This window comes from Ceratotherium simum, chromosome 6 (genome assembly GCF_057802395.1).
Source record: "Ceratotherium simum simum isolate JZ-2026a chromosome 6, ASM5780239v1, whole genome shotgun sequence".
In the NCBI taxonomy this organism is placed as follows: Eukaryota; Metazoa; Chordata; class Mammalia; order Perissodactyla; family Rhinocerotidae; genus Ceratotherium; species Ceratotherium simum.
The window spans coordinates 58,096,803-58,117,967 of NC_141905.1; the positions used below are offsets into that span (position 1 = coordinate 58,096,803).

General features: G+C 53.8%; 1 protein-coding gene across 2 annotated transcripts in view; it reads right to left on the bottom strand.

The window, feature by feature from the left end:
- Positions 1-21,165, bottom strand: part of SLIT1 (slit guidance ligand 1) — a 177,466-nt gene that overhangs the window by 58,056 nt on the left and 98,245 nt on the right. The window lies entirely within an intron of this gene.

Below are 21,165 nucleotides of genomic sequence, written 5' to 3' on the forward strand. Positions count from 1 at the left end.
TCCGGGGAGCTTCTCCTTCCCACGGTGGTGGTACCAGCTGCCGCCGTGTTCTGAGCACGTCCCGCCTTGTTGCATGGCCCAGCTCCGCATGCATGAATGCACTTGACCCTCGCACTAAACGTGGGGCAAATGCTGTTCCCATCCCCAGTTCACAAAGGAGGAGAGGGAGGCTCAGAGAAGTTAAGCAGCTTCTTCAAGGGAACACAGCCGGCGGGTGGTGACTCCAGATTTGAACCCAGGCACTCAGGTCCCAGAGCCTCCTCTTGCACGCAGCCCTGGGAGTGGGAGCCGGAGGGGGAACTGTTACCTCGCTCACTTTGTAGAGGAGGGAACTGAGCTCGAAGAAGTTGAGTAACTTACCCACGGTGGGGCCAGGAGGGGACCCAGGCGGCCTGCCCGAGAGCCCTGTGTCAGACATCAGCCAGCCAGCTCTGACTGTCCTGACATGGGAGCCAAAGCTGGGCAGTTCTGCAGACCCCCAGCCCTTCTCCTGGGCTAGGCCCGTGGGGCTCTGATCCTCTCCTTCCCAGGGTTCACTTTGAGTGCCAAGAACAGGGCCAACAGGGCCCCCCAGCACACTGTCCCCTGAGCTGTGGGGCTGCTACCCCTCTCTCTGGGTTTTCCTGCTGAGACAACAAAACAGAAGCCACAGCAGAGTGCACGGGGCCCTGAATGCAGACAGGCCAGTTCCAATCCCAGCTCCACCACCCTGGGCTGTGTGTATGTAGATCAGCCCTGTTTCCTCCCCAGCCTGTTTCCTCATGTGCAAAGTGGGGGACTACAAGCCTGGAAAACCTGTCCCTCAGGCCCTGTCCCCGCATGGAGTGGGAGCCAAGGTCTGTGAGCTCCCTCCCCTCCAATTCCCAGCCATCCCGCCCCCAGCTGCCCAACCGGCTGCAGGCACCCGTGGTCTGAAGGGGCTTTGTCCTCATCAACACCCCCTGTTCCCTGTTCTTGCTCCTTGAAGGAGGGTGTCCCAAGCCTGTGACACAGATGCTTCTCTCTCTCCTGCAAACCTGTACAATTTCCATTCCAGCCCGTGTCCTGCTTCACTATAACCGGCCTGTCTCCGCCCCTTAATGCTATAGCATTCATGCAACAGCAGCATTAGGCTCCCGGCAAGCGAACTGTCGCCTCCTCCTCCCGGCCCGCGGCGATACTTTCCAGCGGACCCTTGCGTCCTCCTTCCTCTCCTCCCAACACTGCAATGCCCCATCTTCACTCTCTCCACTTTGGTCTCTGATTTGGGTCATTTGTGCCATGTCTCTGGCTCCCCCGTTTGGTCTGTCCACGTTCCCAGAGACATCCTCTCTATTCCATGGATTTAAGCTGCTCCTGGAATTGCCCCCAGCATCCCCATCCTCATTGCTTGTCTCAGTTTTCCTTTTCTCCGCAATTCCCGCCAATCCCATAGTTCTTGAAAGGAGAGGCGAGCACGTCAGCCTTTAATTACCTGCCTAATCCCGTTGTCGTCTCTGGATCGCTATGTCCCCTCCCCAGTTTCTCTGCGTTATGCAAGTGATTGCTACCACGGTGGTACCTCCCGCACTGGCTCTATTGTTCCCTCAATCTGTGGACTTGTTCTCTCCCTCTTCTTAAGCGGGATGCTGGCACTGGGCAGGGTGGTCTGACAGGGAAATTACTGGATAGGCAGCAAGGGCTGTGCAGGTCACACAGGTAAACAAGAGACGGCCTGCACTCAGGGGCTCACGGTCACACGGGTTCCTAAGTAACTAGAAGCCAAGGCAGATGTGGGAGCCCCACCCGCCTCGATGGAGCTCCCACTGCCACCAGCAATGGCTGGGCTCGTGTATGCAGAGTTAACCACAGATACACAGTCCACCCAAGGGCTCTCATAGCCCCGAGGAAGACAAGACGGGGTACCAGCGCATGAATTCTCCATCCCTTCATTCAGCAAGAGTGTGCTGAGAGGTGACTCCCTGCTGGGGAGACCACAAAGACTCACATTCCAGCTTACAACAATCGCGGGGAGAGCAGTATTTCCAGAGACGTGAGAGCTCGGAGAACTGAGTGACCAACTCCACCTGAGGGGGAGGAGGTGGGCTCTGAAGTGGATCCTGAAAAGTGAGTCAGAGTTTACCAGAGAGAAAAGGGAAAAGAGGGAAGCACACTCTCAGAGATGGGAATAGCACGTGCAAAAGCCCAGAGGCAAGAAGGAACAAGGCAGGCAGGCTGGGGGAATGTCATGCAGTTTGGTATGGCTGGTGTGCATCTATGGGGGCTTGTGGTGGTTTTAAATATGTCCACAAATTCTTTGACATTCCTCCCTTCAAAAGATGGAGCCTAATTCTCTTCCCCTTGAATGTGGGTGGGATTTAGTAACTCACTTCTACAGAATAGAATATGACAGAAGTGATGGTGGACAACTTCTGAGACTAGATCATAAAAGACATGTAGCTTCCTCCTTACCCTCTCTCAGATCACTCTGGCAGAAGCCAGCCACCATGTCAGAAGGACACTCAAGCAGCTCTCTGGAGAGGCCCACATGCAGAGGGACTGAGGCCTCCTGCCCACAGCCAGCACCGCTTGCCAGCCATGTGAGTGACCCATCATGGAAGTAGGTTCTCCAGCCCCAGTCAAGCTTTGAGATGACGCAGACTGCTGTGATCGGAATGTTTGTGTCCCCCCAAAATTCCGATGTTGAAATCCTAATGCCCAATGTGATGGTATTAGGCAGTGGGGCCTTTGGGGGGTGCTTAGGTCATTAGGTGCAGCCCTCGGGAATGGAATTAGTGTCCTCATAAAAGAGGTCTGAGAGAGCTCCACTGCCCCTTCTGCCACGTGAGGACACAGCTATGAGCCAGGAAGCAGGCCCTCACCAAACACCGAATCTGCTGGCACCATGATCCTGGACTTCCAGCCTTCAGCACTGTGAAAAATAAATATTTGTTGTCTATAAGCTATCCAATTTATGATATTTTTGTTATAGCAGCCCAAATAGACTAAGACACAGCCCCAGCCAACATCTTGACTACAATCTCACGAAAAACCCCACGCCAGAACCACCCAGCCACCTACAGAAACTGTGAGATAATAAATATTTATTGTTCTTTTGGGCCACTATGTTTCAAGGTAATTGGCTACACAACAATCAGTGACTAAAACAGGGGTGTTTTGGGGGAATGGTCCAAGACACGAGGGGCTTGGAAGCCGTGCTAGAGAACATGGTCCTGACTCAGGGCATGAGGACCCCCGAGAGCCTTTGAGGAAGGCAGGGCCATGCTTAGATTTGATGCAAATGAACTGAAATATGTTGGAGACTTGGCTCCATCACTTCCCTCTTTGGGCCTCAGTTTCCTCATTTGTCAAATGTGTAGGCCGGACCAGATGATCTCCAGCACGTGGGCCCACCACATGCTGACTACTCCAAGACACAGCAAGTGAGGTGCATGGTTCTTAGGGCATTTGAGAACCCAGGGGGGAGGTGAGGGAAAGGGGAACCTGTTGCTGACAGTACAACTTCCGAGAGGAGTGGGATGAGACATGCCAGACGCAGCCACCCGCCTTCTCCTACCCACAGGGAATCAGGGAGAATGGAGCATGTGTGGTGAGGGCAAGACACGGGCAGGGAGGGGCGGTGGCCTGGAGACTTCCAAAGAGTCAGGAAGATGGAGGGCACATAGCGGGTGGGGACCTCCAGGGGGACCCTCCTCTGGGCCCCAGCTGGCAGTTTGCCCTTCAGCCGCGCCTGAGAAGGAACTCTGCACCAGCAACTCACATCCATTATTCTGTTTAATCCTCACCATGATCCCTCAAGGAAAGTTTTTTATTTGTATTGATTAGTTTATTGATTTAGGCCAACCTTGTTCCAGAAAGGCTTTAAGGTGGCTTGTAGGGATTTATAACACAGCAAGAGAGCAGGAGTGAAAAGTAGGGCAAAGAGAAGAAGGAAAATCAATGGCGGTTACCAAGAAGGCAGCACCACGTGACCCACATATCTGCCAGGTCCGGGCAGAGGGTGGGCTCTAGGCTTTCTGAGAGCCGAGGTGGAAAGGGGGAACCGGTCAGTTAAGCATCCTCAATATATATATACATTTAAAAGGACCAGTTTCTCAGGAGTATAGCTGATTTGGGCACTAAGATGAGACAAGAATTTCTCCAGAGGTCTTTATAAAAAATGACAGTGTGGCCTAATCAATAACACCAGATCCTTATAATAAATGGGTTTCAAGTGTCTGTTTCTTATAATAGCATCACATCCTAGTATGATTCAGGAAAAGCAATTTTATAAGGACTCACACGGGGAGCCAAGTGGGGAAGGGAGGGGCAGGGACAGTCTGCACAAGGGCAGGAGCCATCACAGAGCCTGGCATGATCCAGGAAAGTTGGGTGTGTCTGAAGCAGAAGGTGCTGGGAAGAGGGTGTCGGCAGGAAAAAGCCTTGCAGGCCAGAGAAGGTGACAGCTTAGACCAGAGAGGGGTGTGATCTGATGGCGTTTTAGACTTGCCTCTGGGGCACCAAGGCTCACAGAGGAAAGACACTGCCCCAGGCAGGCACACCATGGGACACCAAGAGCCAGTCCATCAGGTGAGGGTCCAGGGGTGGGGGACCCACCCAGGGTCAGCCCACAGCAGTGAGCAGCTCACTCAGCTAAAATGAGTAAAGGAAACTCAATTTGAGACCCTGAAAGAGGCCAGCCTCTAAGCCAGAGGAAAACGGGTGAGCCTTGGAAGTCTGAGGAAAATGCAACACGCTGGCAGCAGAGCGGGTGGTGGAGAGCGCCTGAACTCTGCAATGAGAAGGATTCAGGTTCAAGTCCTGCTTCTACCATTCATCAGCCATGGGCCCTGGAAGTAACGCACCTGAGAGCTTCAATTTCCTATTTGTAAAATGGGGACAAAAATACCTTCCACACAGGAATGTGGAGAAGATTAAGTGAGTTCATGTATTAAGCTTCTGTCCTAGTACCTCCATTTGGCAATATTTAAGAGACGCTGGCTTTCCTCATCCAATCCCTTGCTAAGGTTCTGACTGCTGTTTCCAGTTTGCTCACTAGGCGGCGCCAGAAGCCTTCCCTGGACTCATCTCCTCCGCCACCTGGCAATCAGAAACAAAGCTGTTCTCATTTTTTTGCCCCAGTTGACCCCCTACCTGGTCAACAGTTGTCTTGTCTTTCGCAAACCTCTTTGAAATAAAGTTTCTCATCTCCATTTCCACCAGGTTGGCACGCAAACCCAAAAGGCACCACCTACACTCTTCCTCATCTCATTTTCCCAGGCCCCGTGCCTCCTTTGCTTCCCTCAAACTTGTTCATTTTTGCCCCATCCTCCTCCCATGGTGACCTTATCACAGACCCTGAGGGGAGGAGTGTGGCCTGGGGTGTGTCAGGGCAGAACGAGATACACTGGGACAGGCCATCCTGGAAGAGGGAGGATTCTGGAATGAGGAAGGACAAACCAAAACCAGGAGTAGCTGGTGGCCTGATCCTGGCCCCAGGGGGAAGCAGAGGTGCAGAGCCATGGGGTGGACAGGGGCTCAGAAGGAAGTCCCAGGCAGACAGCGAAAAGCAGATTCCCAGAGCAAGGACGCAGCAGCCAGACAAGGGACAGGACTGGGGAGATAAACACCGGCCTGGGGACAGATTCTAAGGGTGAGGATGAGGTCCTGGACTTCTGACAAGCTCCCAGGGGACACGGATGCTGCAGGTCCAGGAAGCACACCCTGGGAGGCCAGGGTGTAGAAAACAAAGCCCACAGCTGAGTGTCACAATAGAGACGTGAGTTCACAGGCCCTGGCTCACCCATTGAAATCATGTGGCCTTGGGCAGGTCACTTAACCTCTCTAGCCTCAGTTTTCTCATCTGCAAAATGGGGGTGAGAAGTGGCACCCACCTTGTAGGACCTGATGTGACAGGTGCTGTGTGCTCTCACCCTTGCTTACTACTCCACTTGTACTGATTTCCCCAGTCCCTGAAATCCCTCCTGCCTCTGGACCTTTGCACTTGCTGTCCCTCTGCCTAGAATATGCCTCCTCCACTCTTCACCCAGTAAAATCCTATTCATCCTTCACCTCTCAGTCTACAGACACCTCCCCTGATGGCTCCCTCCACTCCAGGCTCCCAGGACCCACGTGCTTTTGCTTCTCAGCACTAATCCAGCTTTATAATGAAATACTGATTTTTGGTTAACATCTGTCTCCCCCTCCAGACCATAATCTCTCAAGGGCATTGTGTCTTTTGCTCCCCTATTGCAACCCTGGGCTTGGCACATTGCAGGGGCTCAGTAAATTTTAGCTGAGTTGAAGTGAAGTGGATCCTTAAGTGACTGTCTTGCTCCAATCCCTCTGCATTTTCCTGACCAAAACAAGGAGTTAGGACAGGCCATGAGGCTGAGACGGGAAGGCGGGGGCTTGGAGCGGGACAGGCTGGCAGCAAACCCAACGGGATGAGGGCTCTGAAGGGAGGGAGGCGCTGGAGAAGCACCTGTGGTGGATGTTGTTGAATCAGCCCAGGCCTCCCTTCACGCGTCCTTATGGAACATTCATAATCCACCCTCAGTGGTTCTGAGGCGGCACCAACAGCGTGAGCAGGGAGGTGTGGGTGGCCTCTGAGGAAGGTGAGCGACTCTCCTGGGACCCAACAGGAAGAGAGGGAGTGGGAGCCCCTGAGAGTCCACCCTGGGGGGCTCAAGGTAAGGGTCCTGCAGGCAAAGGTGCCCCCAGCCTGAACCCCACCACCCAAGCTCAAGGGCCCCGAGAGGCATCTGCTGCCAACAGCAGCCCCCTGGGTGTGGGAACACCCCAGCGACCCCAGCTAGCCCCTGTCCCTGAAGAGAAGGGGACAGCCAGGCCCCAGCCTGACCCGAGCACCATCCCAGGGGCCCCGCTCCTGCCGCCCCACCCCCTGCACACTCGCCAATCCCTCCAGCTCTGCCAGGGCTGGGCAGGCAGGGGCTGGGAAGCTGAGGTCAGGACCCCATGTTCTTGCTGCTAATCCCCCTTCACGCTCTAACCAGATTGGACCCTGCTGGCAGACCGGCCTCTAAGGAGATCAGTGGGGGCCCCTGCTGGGGACCGCTGGGCACCAGCCAAAGCCAGAGTCGGCACTGGGTTCCTGCCACCTGCTTGCTCGGAGCCTGCTCTGTCTGCCTCAAGCCACAGGGAGGCCCTGGGAGACCTGGCCTGTCCCCTCGTCCCCCTGCAGCCTGACTGGTTACCCTGAGCCCACCCAACATGGGGCCTGGCCAGGAGGGAACCGGGGCAGCCTGACTGTTCTGGGCCACCTCACCTCACTGTCGGATTGAGGACTCAGCCCTGGAGCAGACAAAGCCGCCACGTACCCACCAAGGGGCCTCATGCAAGTTTCCTAACCCCGGGAGCATCAGTCTCCTCCTCTGTAAGGTGGGAATAATCTGGGGGTCATGGGGCTTAACTGAGGCTGTGGGTGGCGCTCTCGGCCAGGGCGGGGAGAGTCGGCTACTGTTTGCTAGTACTTTATAATTGTCTTTATGGGGCTGGGGGTGGGGTGGGGGGCTGGCCAGGGTTGAAAAATCCAGGACTGGGAATCAGGAGGGTGAGGCTTGAGGCCGGCTCAGCCACCAGCCCGCTGCGTGACCTTGGGCAAGACCTGCAGTTAGTTCTGGACACCTGGGTCTCCCCTTCCAACAACACGGGCCTCCCAGTGAGGTCGGGAGGATTGAATTACACACGGTGGGGGGTCGCACACTCGGTGCACCCAGCACGGGCAGCCTCACAGCAGGCAGCGTCACACCACTGTTAGTGAGTGAGTCCGGGATCCCACAGCAGGGGACTCAGCCCCCACATCTCTGGCACCTGGACCAGCATCAGCAGAGCCACCTGGGAGTCTGTTAGAAATATGGACTTCTTGGCCCCATCTGCTGAATCCGAATCCGCATTTTAGCAAGACCCCCAGGTGATTCATATGCACATTAAAGTTTGAAAAGTGTGGCATTTGACAGAAGGAAGTCTAAAAATGTTTTCTGTCCCCAGCTAGGGCTAGAGAATACAGGGCTGGAGCCCCTGTACCCGGCCAGCATTTCAAAGCCGGGGCAGAGGCGCCAACTTTGCAGCAGGGTTGGGAAGACTTGGACACAGACACTCCCAGTGGGTAGAGAGAGCAAAGCAGCCTCTGACCTGTCACCTGTGGCATGCCACTGCCCGCCTTCATGGGGAACAGAGGAGGCGCTTACAGGAGGGGGAAGCAATGATGGCTGCTACATTGGCACCACCGCGCTCCATGCATTCCTGCTGGGGGTGGGGGCAAGGGGACACTGCCTGAGAGGCTGGTGAAAATCAGGCGGTTGTAATCAGCTCCTTGGAGGAGGTCAGAAGTCACCCTCCAGCTCCTGGCCCCAGGCCAGGGGCTAAGAGACAGAGCTGCCGGGGCTGCCCCACACCCCAGGGCCCTGCTGCAGGATGCGCTCTTAGAGGAGAGGCTGGCAGGACCCCCTAGGTGGGATGCCAGGGTGCACAACCTCATCCAAGGTGCTCCTGGGATCTGGTGGGACCATCCCTCCCCTGTCTCTGCCTGTCCTTCAAGCCTCCTCTCAAATCCTACCCTTCCTGCCCAGGAGGGAAATTAATTCTGCTACTAGCGCTCCCCGCCCTGCTCTCCCCAGCCCACGGGAGGACATTCAGGTGCCCCAGATCCACCTGTGTGGGCGTAATTCATGTGTGTCTCCAGGTGGTCTTCAAGGCGGGTTCTTGAGAGGCATTTGGTGATAGGACCTGAGCCTGTTGCCTTAGGCTGCGACCTCAGGGCAGGGACCAGGGCTCTGTCACTCACACATCTCAGGTCCTCCAGGGAGATGCAAACTGAAAGCGTATCAGTGGCTGATTCTCTGGATGAATAAGTTTGTTTCATCATCTCCGGAAGTCAAGTTTCGGCAGGGAGAGGGGAGGGTGCTGAAAAGACCAGGGAGCAGTGTCAAAGGGACACACTGGGGGCTGAAGGAGGGAGTGGTCCCTCAGGCACAGGCCTAGTTTCCTTTGGTCTTGGGCCCCACACTCTGCTGTTGTCCAAACAAAGGAAAGGCTCCGGGGGCTGCCTCTGCCGCCTCCGGCCTCCTCCTCTGAAGTGGTCGGTCCCCCTTGCTAACCCTTGTGTGCTCTCCTGACCCCCTCCTCGCTCCCCTGATGGCCAGAGTCAGGCTGGAGTAAACGGCTGATAAGCCAGCATCCCCAAAGGGAGCCTCCGCGAGGGCGAGGCGCCGGCCGGCTGGCAGCTGGTCTGGGAGGGGAGCCAGGTGACCTGGGCTCAAAAGCAAGCTCAGCACCAACCGGTTGCCTCTCTGTGCCTCAGTTTCCTCGTCTGTGACATAGGCTTAGAAGAGGAGTGAATAACGGAAGGTGTGTGAAAGCATCCAGGAGACTGTCTGGCACGCAGCAGCTGACAATCAACTGTATTGCTGGTAAGCCTTCAAACTACCCCTCCCAATGGCTGCACGGTCCAGCTCCGGCCCCTCTCCTTCACCACCTCTCCTCCCCACGCGTAAGGCGGTTACAAGAGTCAGGGAATTAAAGCTCACACATGCTTCGTGAGGTCTTCAGATTTTAAAAAATGTTGAACGCGCACCCTTTCCCCGGGGAACTCCTGTAGGTGGTTTTGGAGGCTGACACCATGGACAGCGGGGTTTGAGCTTTGAGCAGAAATGGGCTGGTCTGAGCACCCAGAGTGTGCCTGGAGCTGTTGGCTGGAGAGACGCCCTCCCTTCCCTGCCCACCAGACCGCCCGAAGCCACGCGTCCCCCCCCCCCCCCCCCCCGCCGTGGCCGGCTCCCCTCCCTCCAGCCCTGCAAAGTTAATGTTGCAGAAACCTCATTAGGAGGAGACATTAGCAGCCCTGGATCCCGCTGCCGTAAAACCAGCCTGGGGAACATGTCCTTGAACCCGGCTGTTTGTTATGCAGCTACCGAGCATCAATGCAGTCAGTTCCCACAAGAGAGATATCAGAGGAGGTGGTGCACACCCCACAAAGCAGCCACGGAGCTCTGCCAAGGAGAAGCTGCTCAGAGGCTGGAGTCCCACTCAGGAGAGAGTGGCTCAGGGACAAACAGGAAACAGACCCAGCAGGCACTGGTCCCAGCCACCATGGCAAGGACACAGTGACGGCAGAAGGGCAGACGAGGAAGGCAGGGGGGATGCAGGCCCCTCTTAATCTGAGTGCCATGCAAGGCTGTTGCTGTACTCAACCACCATGCACTGACCCCCCGGGAAGCCCCAGGCACTCTGCTGAGTCCTGAGCGGGGATGCACTGGGGCAGATGGGGCTGTTGTCTTGGACACCTACAAGTTGTTAGGACCAATAACTTCCCAGCCCATACACACAGTGGTGAGGGTGCAGCAGGAGAAAGAATCAAGAAATAGAGGAAAGAACATAAGCCAGACAGCCCTGGGTTTGATTCCAGGCTCCACCATTTACTGCCTGTGTGACCTTGGGCAAGTGACTCAACCTCCCTGAATCTGGTTGCTCATGTGTAAAGGAGAGTTAATCTCAGCTCAATCTTGCTGGGTTATGGTGAGGATTAAATACCACCTGTGCCATTTATATAAAGCACAAAAACAGGCAAAACGAACCTGTGCTGTTAGAAGTCAGGATGGTGGTTACCCACGGGAGGCGGGGATTAACGACTGGAAGGAGGTGCGAGGGGCTTCTGGGCACCCAGGATGTCTTCCTTCCAGATCTGGTGCTGGTTCAGGTGTGTTCACTTTGTGAAAATTCAGCGAGTTATGTATATGAAAATACATAACACACAGGGAAAGTTGCACTTTTCTGTATGTATGTTATACTTCAAGGAAAAGTCTTTAAAATAACTTGTAAAGCACTGATTACAGCATGTGGCGCTTTGCAGGAATTCAACAAACGACAGTGCCCCGCCTCCCCGATCCCCCACTGGAGGGGAGATAAACAGAGAAAAAATCTTCCTAGGGGACAAACACTCGAAAAATTGGGACTCACAATTCCACGTGGTGGGGAAATTTCCAGGCTGAGGGGAAACCCCACAGAGGACAGCGTGGCGGAAACAATGCCCACCTCAAAGTGGTGAGGGACTGGGGACCAACTTCCAACAGACGTGGAGGTGAGAAAGTGGGCGCTGCGGGCACGTGAGCATCCTGTCTGCGCCGAGTGAGGCTGCTGCATCCCAGGATCAGGAGTTGGTATCTAGTGCAGCAGTGCACGCTTGGGTTCCTTGTCTCCCTGGAGAGCAGGCGCCACGCCCGGCTCCAGGACAAGAACTCAGGGTCAAGCGGGGCCAGGGAGCCTGAGATGCTGGCACTGGAGGGGCGAGGATCTGGGGGAACCCAGGGCAGGAGTGGAGGAAACAGACAGACAGAACAGCCTTCCGAGCAGATCTGGATTCCCTTTCTGCCTTGTTTCAGGAAGGGATTAAGGCAGTTTTAAGGATATATTATAAAACGGAGTGAGATAACAGAGACCAGAGGAAGAGTAAAAAAATAAATAAATAAAGACAGAAATGGGTAGAAATATCGAACGAGAAAGAGAAGCACACCCTACAAAAGCCTTTGCATCTGGTACAAATGGGCCCTGGGCCTCTCCCAGCCTAGGGGCTGGGGATAGTGATGAGCAATTTACCAAGTCTGTAGATGAAAACAAGCTTGGGAGAGGCGTGGCCTTTCCCAGTTCTAAAACCAAGTATGGAAGACTTCCATGGGTCCCCATGAAGAGGCAGCGATAAGATGGAAAAGCAAGACCCTCACCAGTGTCCCCAAAGGAGGCTCAAGGATGCTAGGTCACCTACTTCTGAGTCACTTCCCCAGAAGCCAAGTCACAGGTCAGCCAGTTCTCCAAAGGGTCAACTTGCTAAATTTCTTTGTTTCCTTCACCAATTTGGTTTTAGTTGGGTTGTTTCCCATTTGTCTTCACAACAACCTGTTATGGGCAGTTGGGTTACCCCTGCCCCGAGCTCCCTACAGTCACAGGAAGAGACTGGGGGTGGGTTCACTGTAATTCAAACACCAGGAGCGGGAGCAGAGACAAATGGAACAGTCCTTAAAATGCTATAATAAAGACAAAATGCAAACCAGTCAACTCACACCAAATAGTTAAAGGAAGTAAGTCAATTTGATGAATTGGTCATTTGACAAATTGGCCATTCAGTGAATTGACTTTTGGCAAATTGGCTTTTAGCAAAATGACATTTGGTAAATTGGTCTGCTTCTGACACAGCAATGTGTTTTACAGGGCAGTTACTTATACAGTCCCAGGCCAGGCTCTTGGCCTGGTACCAGAGCTCGGGAGAAGTCATTCTGCAGATGGTCAACCCCACACCATCTAGTACACTGCTCTCCCCTGGACTGGCTTAAGCCAGCGTGGATTTTAGAATATTTTGAGGGATGCATGCACTGCACAGCATGCAGGCCATCCTTCATCTATATTGCTTTTCTCAGTTAAGCTCATCTAGACTCTTAGGGCAGACTCTTTGTGTTCTCCCTGATAGGGACATGGGAGTGGGATGGGCAGGATTCAATGTGGTTTGGGAAGAGAGGGAATGAAGGAGAGGGGCAACAGGGCTGGGCAAGTAGAATCTAGGCTATGCTAGGGGAGGGGGCTCCACTCAGGGCAAGTGACCAAGTTCCCAGTGTGAGCTTCCCCAGGGAGAAGTCGGGGGCCCTTGCCAATGTGGCAGGGCAGCTAATGCCAGAAAAGATGTCTGATTGAAGCCAATGGCAGGAGCGGTCCACCAAGGAGGCTAATAGGGTATCACTGAGCACCTGGGGCATTCCCAATCTCTCTTGCCTGGCCCCCAAGGGGAAAATGGGGCCTATTTCTTTACCAAAGACCATGCCCATTGTCTCCAGTCCAGGCCCTGTCAGAGTCTTGGCCTCAGGAGTTTCTCAGAGGAAAAGGGGAGCTGGAGGGATTGGAACGGCAAGGGGTCAGCCTTCCCAGCACATCCGCAGCCCCTCACGTCCCCTCCACATACTCTCATAGGAATGCCCAAGGGCATTAAAGCCCTAACTACCTCCAAGGTAAGCAGAAAAACAGAGCCCTGACATGTTATGGGGCAAAGAAGGCTTCTAGTTGGCTGAGTGTGACCTGCAGGTGGCCACAGCGAGAAAGCAGAGGAGCAGCTGTCTGCGGAGCTGTCCGTGGTGCTGAAGCCTCTCTGCAGCTCTTCCTCTGGTCTGGGCTAAAGACACCCTTTGGATCCTAGCCACTTACAACCTTACCCATCTGGCCCACATACCAGACCTTGTCTATTCAGCTTTTCTTTTTTCACAAGCCCACAGGGAGGCAGCCTCACAGCACACACACAGAGGGTCAGGAGAGCACCACTACGAGCCTCAAGGAACCCACTCTTACACTCTTAGGAGAGGCATGTGCTGACTACTATCCACATCACTAAGCTACTTCTAGATGAAGGTGAAGTTTGACCCTGACCCACTTCTCCAGAAGTCAGACCTCCCACTGCCTGGACACAGACCCAAGCACAGAGAGGTGCCGAGAAGTCATCTGGCCGTGCCCTCAAAACCTCCCCCAGATCCTTGAACAAAAGCCACTCACTTTAATCCTTAGGACCTTAATGATCATCACTCACTCTTGTATAATGCACAATTATTATTAATGATGATGACAACGATGACGATAGCTACGTAAATTGAGAATTTATTATGTGCCTGGCACTGTGCCAGGTATTTTATATACATTATCTCATTTAATTAAAATAACCTTCTGAGATAAACACTCCCACCACCCTGGTGTGGATGGTAACAGTGGGAGAGGTTAGGCATGTGTAGGGGTAGAGGGTATATGGGAACACTCCATGCTTTCCATTCAATTTTGCTCTGAACCTAAAACTGCTCTAAAAAATAAAATCTGTTAAAAAAAATACTCTCACCATACCTATTGTCCAGATAATGTAATTGAGGCATAGTAACTTTCCCAGGCTGTCTGACTGCAGGGCGCACAAGCTAACCCACCATGCTGTACTGGCTCAGAACATTAGGATCGTCAAAGTGATGGGCAGGTGGCTGGGGAGGCGTCTGCAAGCAAACACCTGTCAGCAGTGACATGTGATAGATGAACTTGGAGGGAGGAGGTGAAAGCCTAGAAAGCAGAGCACGACAATGAACATTCATAACCTTGACGCTGAGTCATCAAGGAAAGCTGAACCTCTGTTCAGGGCCCTCTGTTTTAGAACTTACACAATCGTATAACCAATTTTAGACAGATCTCAGCAAACGTGGCATGAGGTTCGCACGTTTTCCCTGAGCAGCCATGCCGTGGGGAGAGCTGAAGGCAGCCCCTGCCTGGGATGAGCATTGTCCAGGGACTTCTGCTTGCACCTGGATTCCTACAGGTGTCTCAGGAACTGTCACTCCTTCCAACCCCTGGAGGTTTGAAAGACAAAGAGGCGAGCTTTGGAATCCTGTGGGGAGAGGCCTCCACCACAAGTCAGGACAGACAGGGGCATCCCCTGGGCCTCTGAGAACCAAGGGGTCCTGGCGGGAGAGCCAGGAGGGAGGATCCAAGGCCATCAGCCACTGGCTTCTCGAAGAGCCTCTGGCACACCCCCTGGGCCACCCCCCAAGAGCCCCCAGCAGAATGAATGACCACCAGGGCTCCTACCCCCAGTCTTCCCCCAGGTGAGGAAATGAGGCTAACTCTGCAAAACCTGGAACACAGGGGGCACCCAGACCTCCTGGTGTGGTGGCTGTGGCCAACTTCTGGGAGAGACAGGCAGAGGATGGGGGACTCTGACCACCGGTGTGAACATCAGAAACTGATGTTCAGGCTCAGGAGCCTTCATCTTAGTATCAAAAGTGGCCCAATTCTTGATTCTCTAGGAGGGATGGAAACACCCTCCAACTTCTAGGAGGCTGGCCCCAGCAACCCTGCCCACCCCAGGGAATGGCTGGTGCTGCCAGGCACCCTGCTGTCCTGTCTCATCCCCTCCGCACCCCAAACCAGGGCCCCCACTTGGAGGCTACAGAGCCTCAAGGGCCACACAGTGGTTGCAACACCTGGGCATCCTTGTGCACCCCTGGCATTGTGTGCAGACTGAATGAGAATTATGTAGAACCTTGGGTGGGCTCCACCTCTCCGAGCCTTATTTTCCATGTCTGTAAAATGGGGACAGACAGTCATTATCTCAGAGAGGTGCCATGAGGATTAGGTAGGTCGGTTGGCAGTTTAAGGCCCAATAAACGGGAGCTATTGCTCTTCTTCTTATTCCTCTCACACGGGTATAGATGCTGTTGTGATAACTAAGACACAGGTTCAATTAAAAGTGCTGCTGGATGGGCTGGCGCCATGGCTTAGTGGTTGAGTGCGCGCGCTCCGCTGCTGGCAGCCCGGGTTTGGATCCCAGGCGCGCACTGACGCACCGCTTCTCCGGCCATGCTGAGGCCGCGTCCCACATACAGCAACTAGAAGGATGTGCAGCTATGACATACAACTACCTACTGGGGCTTTGGGGGAAAAAATAAATAAATAAATAAAATTATTAAAAAAAAAAGTGCTGCTGGATTCATAAGATCTTCCTCAAACACATGATGTGTTTCCTCAGTCACCTCATAACTGTACCCATGCTTTTTTCTTCTTAGCACTTACCATAGCTTTAATCAATCAATTATTCATGGAATCATTTAATTAACATTTATCTCTTCAACTAAATTGTGTATTCCATGAGTCAAGGGCCATGTCTGTTTGCTGCATCCCTAGCAAAGAAGTGGGACTCAGTAAATATTTGATGATTATTTTGGCTACTCAGAAGGTCAAACTAGCATTTGGGAGGGGGTCTGTGATGCGTTGACATTAAAAACAGGTCCCCCTTGGGGATGGTCAGGATAGGGGTATGAGGTCCCCTGCCTATAACCCCTCCACACACACACACACACATAGCTATTCTTCCTCTGAGGGATCTGTTGTCCAGCAAAGGACAAAAGCTCTGAACTGGACCCAGACTTGCTTTGTGACAGCATCGGGTGGGAAGGGCCACAGCCCTGGGGAAGAAAAGCTGAACATCCTCTCAGGCTCCCCTCTTGCCGTGCTCCTGGCCCACCTCGCTGTTCCGCCCTCCCCCCCCACCTCCCCCTTTTCCGTGTCTCACAATACCCTCCGTTGTCTCCATCAGTGCACCTGTCACAGGGCACGTCTGCAAGTCTCTCGCCTTCCGATAATAATGACAGCGCAGACGTAGAGAAGGACACATCTGCCCCCCACCTGTCCCCTGGAGGGAGGCACACTAACGTGAGGGGACAGGCCATCTACAAGTGGGCACAGCCACACTCGATGGCACGGCAGGCACACAAGTGCACCCTCTCCTGGCTCCCCGCACGCCTGCCTGAGCCGGCTGTTCACTGCTTGCAGTTCCTGACCCCAGCGTCTAGCCAGAGGCAGTAACATCCCGGATCTGATTCCAGCTTGGGGAGCCCGAGGCCTCCGGTCTAACCTTGTGCTCCAACTCAGGATCACCAGAGCTCTGCCCTGGGGGAATCACGCGACGATAGGCCCGGCCCATGTTTCCCGTTTTTCATCTTTCGTTGTTTGGGAATGAAGCCAGGTTGGAGAACAAGCAGTGGAAACTAGAGCCTGGCTATTCCAAGTGTGCTCAGAAGACGTGCAGCACCGGCCTTGACAGAGACGCAGAACCTCAGGCCCATCCCAGGCCTGCGGAATCGGAATCTGCATTTAATAAGGCGACTCGTGTGCACATTCAAGATGCAAAGCACTGGATAGAGCAGGGGTTCTCAAACTTAGCTGCACATTGGAACCAGCTGGGGAGGGTTAAAAACTACTGGTGCCTGGGCCCACCCCAGAGATTCTGATTTCATTGGTGGGGGGTGGAGCATGGACACTGGGATTTTTCAAAGCTCCCCGGGAAGTCCAATGTGCAGCCAGGATAGAGAACCCTTTCTACATATGTGACCTTTAATTAACACTGTCATCTCTGCCCCTCAGACTCCTCACCTTGCCCTCTCCCACCCAGCACCCCCCTTATGGTGCTACTTCCTTCTCCAACTCTCTCTCTCTCAGTATTTCCAATCCCCCAAGATGACTGGTGCTAATCAAGTGTTGAGGAAAGTGCGCCCAGAAGAGTAGTTCATACTAGATGGTGAATGACTGATAGCCCAGATTTCCATGAAGTATATGCATTTTATTTTATTTTATTTTATTTATTCATTTTTGGTGAGGAAGACTGGCCCTGAGCTAACAGTTGTTGACAATCTTCCTCTTTTTGCTTGAAGAAGATTGTCCCTGAGCTAACATCTGTGCCAATCTTCTTCTACTTTTTGTATGTGGGACACCACCACTGCATGGCTTGATGAGCGGTGTGTAGGTCCGTGCCCGGGATCCGAACCTGGGAACCCCAGGCTGCTGAAGCAGAGCACGCAAACTAAACCACTACACTACCAGGCCGGCCCCCATATATGCATTTTAAAAAGAGGAGGGTTCCTGACCTTCACCACTGGTCACATCTGATCAGTCTGAGGAATGTAAAGGAAACATTTTGAGCAGAGAGGGCCTTCCTGGTCACCCTGAAATTCACCTTTTCTATTCAGCCAATCTTACTCTTCAGGAAAAGAGCTATTTCTAGCACAAGGGAAAGTCTGCTATTAAATTCAGATGGTTGAGCAAAGACAACTGCATGCTTACCCGTGCGTACGGGCCCAACTTTCCGCCTCCTACTGAGCTGTCCCCGGACATTTTGAAAGGAGGGAGAGAGAAGAAAAGGGCACCTTAGAAGCCAGGAGCAGGGGCTGGGGGCCAACGCTGCAGGTGCAGGATCAGAAAGTGACCACCTGCGCGAAAGGAACGAAGTGCCACTTCTGCCACACCTTCGTGTTGGCTCTGCGTCAATGTCCCTGCACAAATACACTCCCTTCATCCTCATGGGCTGCCATGGGGAAAGGCTGGAGACCAGACCGAGCTTATTTATCAGATGAGCAGTGGAGGCCTGAGAAGCCAGAGTCCCAGGTCACACGCTCCAAGCCCGCCAGGCACCCTCGGGTTGTACCCTGGAGGGGAAACTGCAGGAAAGCAACGGGCTGCAGCCCTGGGGGAGCGGCAGCCAACAGTCAGGCTCAGGCTGTGTGGCAAAGCCATCTGTGGGAAGGCAGGGGAACCAGAGACAGTGAGGGAGGCGGAGACGAGGGGAAATAGGCAGAGAGAGAAGGAAGAAGAAAGAGAAGCTACATGAGAGAAAAAGACAAAGAGAGGCAGAAAGAACGGGAGGAGAGAGAGAGGCCAAGACCCCCACGACTGGGGACGAGGCTCTGAAGCGGGAGACGGGGACACTGGCTTTTCACAGCAGCGAGAGGCGGCCGCGAGTCTGCGCCTGACAACCAGCTGAGGTGCAAATGAGAAGCACGCAGTGTGTGAGCCTGTGGGGGCCTCCGCTCTGGGCGCCGGGCTCTGCCATCCCCCCGCCTCTCTCAGCAGGCTGGGCGGCCAGCGGACGATTTGCCATGGCTGGAGGTGTCAGGCTCTGATGATGAGTGTAAAGCCTGCAGATGGCCGGCCCGAGAGGACACGTCCCGTCCCGTGTGACTGATCACTGGGCAGAGGTGGAAATGGAGTTCTGGCTACTGCAGCCCCTTCTTGGCAGAATCAAATCCCTGTGTGTGTGTGCGTGGCGGGGGGTGGGGGTGGGGGTGTCTTGTCGTGACTCGTGGTTGGGAAGTGAAGGTTTTTGGAGCAAGAAGGACCTGCAGCTCGGATGGCTGTAGGCTGGGGAAAGGGCCAGTGGGGACGGGCTGTCATCACGGCGGGGTGGGGGGCACTGGGCAGTAGTGGTGTCCGGGTGCACGGTTCACGTTCTCTCTCACAGCCACAAATCCAACAAATACATCCTGGCTCTGCTCTCACTAGCTGGGTGACTCTGAGCTTGTCACCTGACCTCTCTGTGCCTTACTTTCTTTTGTAGAATGGGAATAAATAATAATTATACAGTCATGTACCACATAACAACGTTTCAGTCAATGATGGACCACATATACAACGGTGGTCCTATAGCACTATAAAGCCTAGGCGTGTAGTAGGCTGAACCATCTAGGTTTGTGTAAGTACACTCTATGATGTTTGCACGATGAAATCACCTAACAATGCATTCCCGTCGTTAAGCAACACATGACTGTATGAAGCTCGCAGGCTGTTGTGAGGATTCGTGGTACATGCTGGGTGGGGCAGTTATCATCATCCTTGCTGCCGTTGTTCACGCAGCCCCTGTAAACACTGGACACTGGGCTGGGGGCTCGGGCAGAGCATCTACCAAGACAAATAAGGTCGATGCTTCCCCGGCTTTCCACTCTGGTTGGGGAGAGAGACAATAAATAGCACAACCACACACCATGAAGCTGATGTCAGAGATGGATGAGCACCACAAAGGAACCAGAGTGGGGCCCCACGCCAGAGCGTGACTGGGGAGGAAGGGGGCCTCTGTGGCCACGGCAGTCAAGGAGGGCTGCCTGTCTGTCTCAGGAGACGCCAAATGGTGAGAAGGAGGGAGCCACGCAGTCCCGAGGAGGAGCACCGGGGGCAGAGGAAGCAGCAGGGGAAAGACTGTGAAGTGGGAATGAGCTTGAAGCGTCAGGGAACAGAAAGAAGGCCCGCACGGCCAGTGTGCCACGAGGGAGGGAGGAGACGTGGCCGGGAACGTAGGCAGCGACCCCACGATGAGGGCCTCGAGGGCGGGCCAGGACGTGGGCTAGACTCTCCATGAGTTAGAGGGTGTTCAGCAGGACAGGCAGAACCTGACTGGCATTTTTCAGGCAGAGCCGACTGCTAGGAGGTGATGGAATGATGGTGGTGTGGGGGCGGGCAGTGCAAGAAGACTTAAGCCCTCTCGACATGCACGGGAAGCGGGTTTTTCAGGATGAGGAAACAGGCTCCGATGCTGCTGCAGGATGAAAAGGGTATAAGAAGGACCACACAGCTACCATTTTTTCAGTGCCTGCATCTCCCCAGGCTCCGTGCCTCAGTACTTGCACCGTCACCATTTACAGAAGAGGTTCAGTTGGGAACCCGAGGCCACCCAGCTGGACCTGGAGCGTGGTTAGGCCCCAGGTCCAGCTGACTCCAATGCCCACGCCCTTGCCCACTGAGGCCGGCCCTCTGCGGGTGCTGCGGGATGGGAGACGACCCCTGCGGGGCCCTGGGTTCCGAACACATCTGCAGGGCTCTGTCCTGCTCCAGACCTAAAACCTCTGCCTACTTCACAGATGGAAGCTCCCCGCCGTGAGGGGAGGAGGTTCCTCAACGTCAGAGGCAGTGCTGGAGCAAAACCCTTTATAACGCATTTGAGATCATTCACCTCCATCGAGGAGATACCTACTTGTCCTATCAAATTTTGGTCCTACCAAAAGTTCACTCTGGTTTGATATAATTCTATCACCCATCCCCAGAACTCAGAATCTGCCTCTTGCAGAAGGCAAGTGCTAGAGATTCAAAGCACTGATTTATTTCTATTTTTTTCCACTTAACATTAACTTTGCAGCTGCAGCAGAAAGCCCGTCAGTGTGGGCCTGTTGAGACACGTTCCGCGCATCATTTCCACCATCTTCTCCCAGGAAAAGAGCTTCCCCTGATGTCTTTCCATGAAGCTAGCCAGGTTCCCTAGGGAACTGCCTTTGTTTGCCTCACTAGTAGCAATTAGGACTTATACTCTGTGAAGTGACATAAGAACTTGTAGATTTGTGTGTGGTAGAGGAGCAAATTCTTCCTGTCTGCTAGAAGAGATAACCTCAGGGGTTAGTTATTGCCCCGTAGGACATTAAGCAGTTTTGTATTTAACTTTGTAATTTTATTTCAATGTTCTCTGTCCGTCATTGATTATAAGCTCTCGGTGCCTCAAATTCTCCTTGAAACCACTTTACCATCCTGCTGGTTTTCTCATTAATGAGTTAAATAAACCTTCGGCACACAATCACTCTATATTGGTGTGAGAGTTATGTTTCTAAGTTTTTTACAGTTACGCTTTGGCAGTAGTTTTATCTTCATCTTGCAGATGAGACCACTGGGGCTAAGAGAAGCCAGCGAATGAGCTGAAGTGTACAGAGCCAGCAGGTGCAGAGGCAGGACTTGGACGCCCCTCGGTCTGATGCCTAAGCCCACCGTCCAACTGCCCCTACAAGTCTTGCAGGTCATCTGAGTTGACAGAGGCCTTAGAATGACCTGATCATGGTCCTGTGTTTTACAGGAGAGGCCTGGAGACCAAGAGGGGCG